Source organism: Rosa chinensis, unplaced genomic scaffold, assembly GCF_002994745.2.
Source record: "Rosa chinensis cultivar Old Blush unplaced genomic scaffold, RchiOBHm-V2 RchiOBHmChr0c37, whole genome shotgun sequence".
NCBI classification, from domain to species: Eukaryota; Viridiplantae; Streptophyta; class Magnoliopsida; order Rosales; family Rosaceae; genus Rosa; species Rosa chinensis.
The window spans coordinates 36,421-42,420 of record NW_020126846.1 but is presented as its reverse complement, the minus strand read 5'-3'; positions in this window follow the sequence as shown (position 1 = coordinate 42,420).

Sequence of the window (6,000 nt, the reverse complement as noted above, 5' to 3'; positions counted from 1 at the left end):
ATCAGTTTGCTGGCAGCTTCCCCACTTTAGCTTCATAGAGAAATTGCAACTTTATTACTTCCTCTTCTCTTGTGTGTGGCTACCTTGCTGTCGAAAGCCAAAGGCAAAGTTTGAAGACTAGTTCAATTGGAACTTGCTACCTCATCAGTTTGCTGCTTTGCTATTGTGCTGTCGTGCTTCCCCATCCCATCTCATATTACTGTCTTGTCCAAGATCAAGCTTAAATCTTGAAGATCAAAAGAAGATCTTCATCATGGCTCCGTGATACGCTAAAAACAAGCGCTCAACTTAACCCTGCAAGATGTAGTCGTTAGCAATATAGAGTAAGCAAGGATCGTTCGATGCCAAGGATTGAGGGTAACCAATTAATCACAAAGAAAAATAAACTAAGCTAAACTAACAAAGAACACAAAACAAAGAAACTAACTAAAAGAAAGGAAAACAAACGTAGAATAGGGAAAAGGAGAGAGGAAGCAACGAAATAAAAGAAGAAAGGAAAAAAATAAATGTTTTGGGGGTTTTTAAGTTTTACGAAAATTAAAGGAAAACAAAGAAAGCAATTTCGAATTTTAAGTTGAAAAACAATATGGAGAAGACGTTAGAGACTCGGAAATCCACCACCAATTACTTTCGAACAATGTTAAGTTAACCTAGTTTCAATTACTAAGGTGTGAACAGAAATCAACCAAGAAACAAGTCGGAGCAGATCATGTCCCTTATTAATGTTTCCCTAATTACTTAGTCTACGTGAACGCACAATAGCTAAGCCTATCAAACATGCAATCAAGGTATAGAACGCTATCCTATCAACAACACATATAGTGTCAACATATTTGAAGCATTAAGATCTCATGGAAACGATTGATTATAGAGTTGCAGTCTAGTGTGGAACGCCTACCTAGCATGCTCTTCTAGTTGTTTAAAACATCAACTTTTGTTCAAAGCCTTGCATACTTGTGGATTAGAAAACAAAACGATTAGGTGAATTATTTTCTAAACCTAGCTCCAATTACATGCATAAATCCTATGTTCGCGACCATAAAACATACACATGCAAAAGTTTTCAATCAATCAGAGATAAACAACCAACCCACACCATAGATCAAGAAACTAAGTTTAATCAAACATATGTTCTACATAATTGGGGCTTCAAACCTCGCCCCTAACAAAAATAACTAGCCACACATGGTCTTAAATTCAACAATTAAAAGCATGAGTATTCGATTACAAGAGGATAAAAACCGTAAAGAGCAGAGTATGAGAGCCACGAATTCACTTTTAGGCAGCCTTAGATGCAGGCAATCCTTCAAGATGGGGCACGGCAGGAGCTTGATGGAGATGGATGGTGATGTGCACGGTTTTTCCTTCTTGAAGACTTGGGAATTTTTGAGACTTTGTGTGCTAGGGTTAGGAGCTTAAGAGGCGCTGTAGGATGTTGTATCTCAACGTGTTATACTGCTCTATATATATAGAATACACAGCCCTAGTTTCCTTTCCCAATTCTGCTTTGAAAGCCTCTCCTAATTGCTTGAGGATCACTCTACTTGGTGCATAATTAAATGATTTTCAAGCCTTAGTAATCTTCCCAAAATCTTGAGGAATCATTCTAGGACTCTCCTTCATGTTTGCAGCAGCAATAACCTTCCAAAAATGCCCCCAAAATTCGTCCACAAAAGATTTCTGCCAAACAGTCCTGTTTCGACTAGGTTTCGATTTCTTACTCTGAAGCTTCCTTCTTGGACAAGGAACGACTTCGTCTTGACAAGTTTCTGGATGGTTCTTGACTCCCACGTGTTCTATGACATCATATCATCTAGAATGATCGATAACCTTCTGGAAAAACTCCAAGAAAATCGCCGGAAAAGATCTCTCAAAAAGCTTCGTGAAAAGCTGACAGTTTCTGCCTTATCGGGAAGCATACTTCGACTTTGATTTCCTACTGCCTCGTTGATGATTTTGACCTGTTCTTTGGTTTTAGTTGAAGTATAACATCATGTCTTCAAGGATCGCTGGTCCTTTCTTCAAATGTGAAGCTGGAATGATGCAATAATTTCTCCTCAAAACCGTTCCCAGAAAGCTGATTCTGAAACTGCAGTTTTCTGCTTTCCAGCAACTGTTTTGCACAATGAATTCCGTGGACTTTCCTTGTAATTTCTGGCCAAATGGTTGATCAAACTTGGTCCTCTGCATCAGTACTTCATGTTTCATGGCTTCGTTGCTCCCTTTCAGCTCTTATTTCTCTTGAATCACTTCACGAACTACCTAAAAAGAAAACAAAGTTAAAACTGACTTTTTAAAGGAAATAGCTAAGAAAAGTGTAAGGGATTTCACACTATATTCGTCGCATTTATGCTCCTATCAAATTCCCCCACACTTAGCTTTTGCTAGTCCCTTAGCAAAATCAAAACAAAGAAAATAAAACAAGGACTCAAAACACAAAACAAACTATGCCTTCAACATTGTTGTCTCAGTAATCTCTTACTTTCATAGCATCAAGATTAGCATGCAACCAAGAATCAATCATAAGTAATTCAAGAGTTAATTAAAACATATATTCCACATATAAGCATGTAAGACACGGATGTGACAATGGTGATGGGTGGAGCTTAGCATGTATCCAACAAGTATGATTCAAACCTCACAGGATTCACCACTCTTTCTTCTCTCAGATCAAGGCTAATGCTTAAAAGCTTTTTCACTCAAATATATGTGAGAGATAATAATATTTTCGACAAACAAAAAGCTCACATATAAAGGAAGAAAGGCTATGTCGAAATATATGCATTTTTTTTTTTTCTTTTACGATCTCATGAAGGATACCAACTACTTGCCGGACGGACCGAACCATATGCTCAACTCTTGTAACCAATCTCCACAGATCAAAGGCTGCCCATCTTAAGGATCAAAGAGGTCTTACTTCAAGGTTGTAATGGGGCCAAGGTTTAGGGGTTTAAAGAAACGAAAGGGTAAGGAAAAACCACAAAGTGTTCTAAAAACCTAGCGGAGCTTTCATTGAAGCATTGAGACGTCTTCTTCTAGTCACCAAGGCATCTTGCAACGTTGAAGCTTCTTGTGTGTCATTATTGAGAGCCGGATGTCATTGTGTTGGACCCTTGCTTCATTCTAACATTCCTTCAAACACTTGTGAAATAGGACAAAGACCAAATTCATCGAACTTAGGCCTTCACTTCAAAACAAACTCCTTATCCACAATGGGGGGACTAAAATCCACACATACTTGCACTCTTTTTTCTTTTCTTTTTTCTTTCGTTGCCATACATACTTTTTTTTTTTTTTTTTTTTTTCGGCATACATATATTTTTCTTCTTCTTTCTCATGGACAAGTCTTTCCCCCACACTTATTCTTTCTCATCATCTCTTTTGTAGTGCCTTCAAAATCATGTCTGTCTCATGAATTAGCTCCACTAAATCTTTAGAACAAGGGTGGGGATATAACTATACTAAGGTTTAAAGGTTATGATTTTGAGGGTGACGAAAGAAAATGGTTTAAATGTAGGCTCAAAGGGGTTAAACTATGGGAGTCCCACGACGGGCACAAATATGGACACAGGCTATTTTTGGCTTTGGTGGAATTTCCTAGGTGCCTTTATCCTTTCCAGAATCAGAGACATGTATTGATAAAAGTTTCGACCAGTACAAGAGCAAGTTCTAGTAATCTCTAGAGTCCGTCAAACTTAATCTGTGGCAAGCAGTCAATCAAGGAGAAAGATAATGAGATCACTAAGCATCGTCAAAAAAATAAGAGTATAATTTTTCAATAAACACTCACAAAGAATGGAAAATAGGCTCAAGTTCTCACAAGGGTTATTATGAATCACACTCATCATCAACATGCTCATAATTCTGTACCAAGGTCAACAAAAACCACATCTACTACACATTCATATGCTTTGTATATATCATAATTAACCAAAGAATTATTTTAACATCATCTCAATATTGTGATCCTCTTTTATCCATAATTTCAGAGATTAAGTTCATCCTAGACAGTTGAAAGCAACCTAAGACTCGAAAAACAAAACAAAAACAAGAACTAAAAATGCTAAAAGAAGGAACATAACTAACGAAATTTTTTTTTTTTTTTTTTTTTTCAAGTAAGACTCAAATTCCCTTCCCCCACACTTGAATCATACATTGCCCTCAATGTATGGAAAACTAAATCAAACAATGCATAATAGAAGTGTAAAGAAGGGAAATCAAAAAGAAGAAAGGTGAGAAGGTTGATAGAAAAGCTCCCCCTTGTAGACCTCCCAATGCTCACGACCTTTGGAGAGGACAACAAAAGACCCCAACCTCAAGACCATAAGGTCTTGACTTCCTAACGTAAGCTCCGTGCGAAGTCTTGTTGCATCTTTGGAAACCAGAAGTTTGTGCCGGCAGCCCATGGTCCAGGTTCCATAATGTTTTTATGCAGCTTCAGATGACGATTATACCACTTGGGGGTGAAAGTGGACATTGCGAGCTTTCTGTGCATATGTGGAACACTTCCTAACTCCAAGCGGTTTGAAAGTTATAGCCCTATAAAGTTAGAGAAAAAACAGAAATTGGAACAGAAATCCGGGCAAAGTGACCTTTACCCACTCAAACCTTTATTCCGGGAGCATCACTGGGTCAATGGACGAGATTTTTGGTCTGAAGGTAGTATACATATAGATCTTTGAGTCCATGTAAAGAACTCCTCATTTCATCCACGGAAATATGCCCAGTTTTTCTTTTTCTGTGACACAACTGCGCAGTTTTCTGTTTTCCTGGGCTGACCTTGCTGCATTCAAACTGGAACTGGGAACACATATAAACTCCGAATCCAGTTCTGTAAAAACTTACAGAAACTAGACTCAAATATCTTTCGATTCATATATGGCACGTCGTCTGGTCCCTTCTGAGCTAAAAACGGTAGTTGTCTAAAGTAGACGGACTGTACGGTCAGTACTCTGTTTTACAGAAGGAACACTTTTCACACCTCTCTACAACTCTATGACCTGCACACAAACGAAAAACATAAAAAGGAACTAAATAGAAAACAAAGAAAGCAAAGAAAACATCCCTTGGGTTGCCTCCCAAGAAGCGCTTGGTTTAAAGTCTTCAGCCAGACGTAGTGAATGCTTTTAATCTATGAGAGGAGGTGTGTCATGAAGGTCTTCTTCCTCTACGTTGCTCTCCTTAAAGGCTGCGTAGTATGGCTTCAATCGATGGCCATTCACCTTGAACTCATGGCCTGTTTGCTCACTTCGAATTTGCACAGCTCCGTGGGGAAAAACGTAAGTAACAACAAAAGGACCAACCCATCGTGAGCGAAGCTTACCGGGAAAGAGTTTGAGACGAGAGTGAAACAATAAAACTTTTTGGCCTGCTATGAATGTTTTCCCACGAATCATCTTGTCATGAAAGGCCTTAGTTTTCTCTTTATAAATCCGGGAACTCTCGTACGCATCATTACGTAGTTCTTCCAACTCATTCACTTGAAGCTTTCTATGAATCCCAGCGTCATCTAAATCCATATTAAAGCTCTTCACAGCCCACCAAGCTCGATGTTCCAATTCCACGGGTAGATGGCAAGCTTTTCCATACACCAACCTAAAGGGACTCATTCCTATTGGCGTCTTATACGCTGTCCGGTACGCCCACAAGGCATCATCTAGCCTTTGACTCCAATCCTTGCGACTGGGGCTAACTGTTTTCTCCAAAATCTTCTTGATTTCACGATTTGACACTTCTGCTTGTCCACTAGTTTGTGGATGATATGGCGTTGACACCTTGTGCGTCACATTATACTTTCTAAGCAAGGCTTCAATTGATCTATTGCAGAAGTGCGATCCTCCATCACTTATGATTGCTCGAGGCATTCCAAACCTAGAGAAAATATTAGATCGAAGAAAATCTGCAACAACTTTGGAATCATTAGTCCGGGTGGCTTGTGCTTCCACCCATTTTGAGACATAATCCACAGCGAGAAGAATATAAAGAAAACCTTGAGATGAA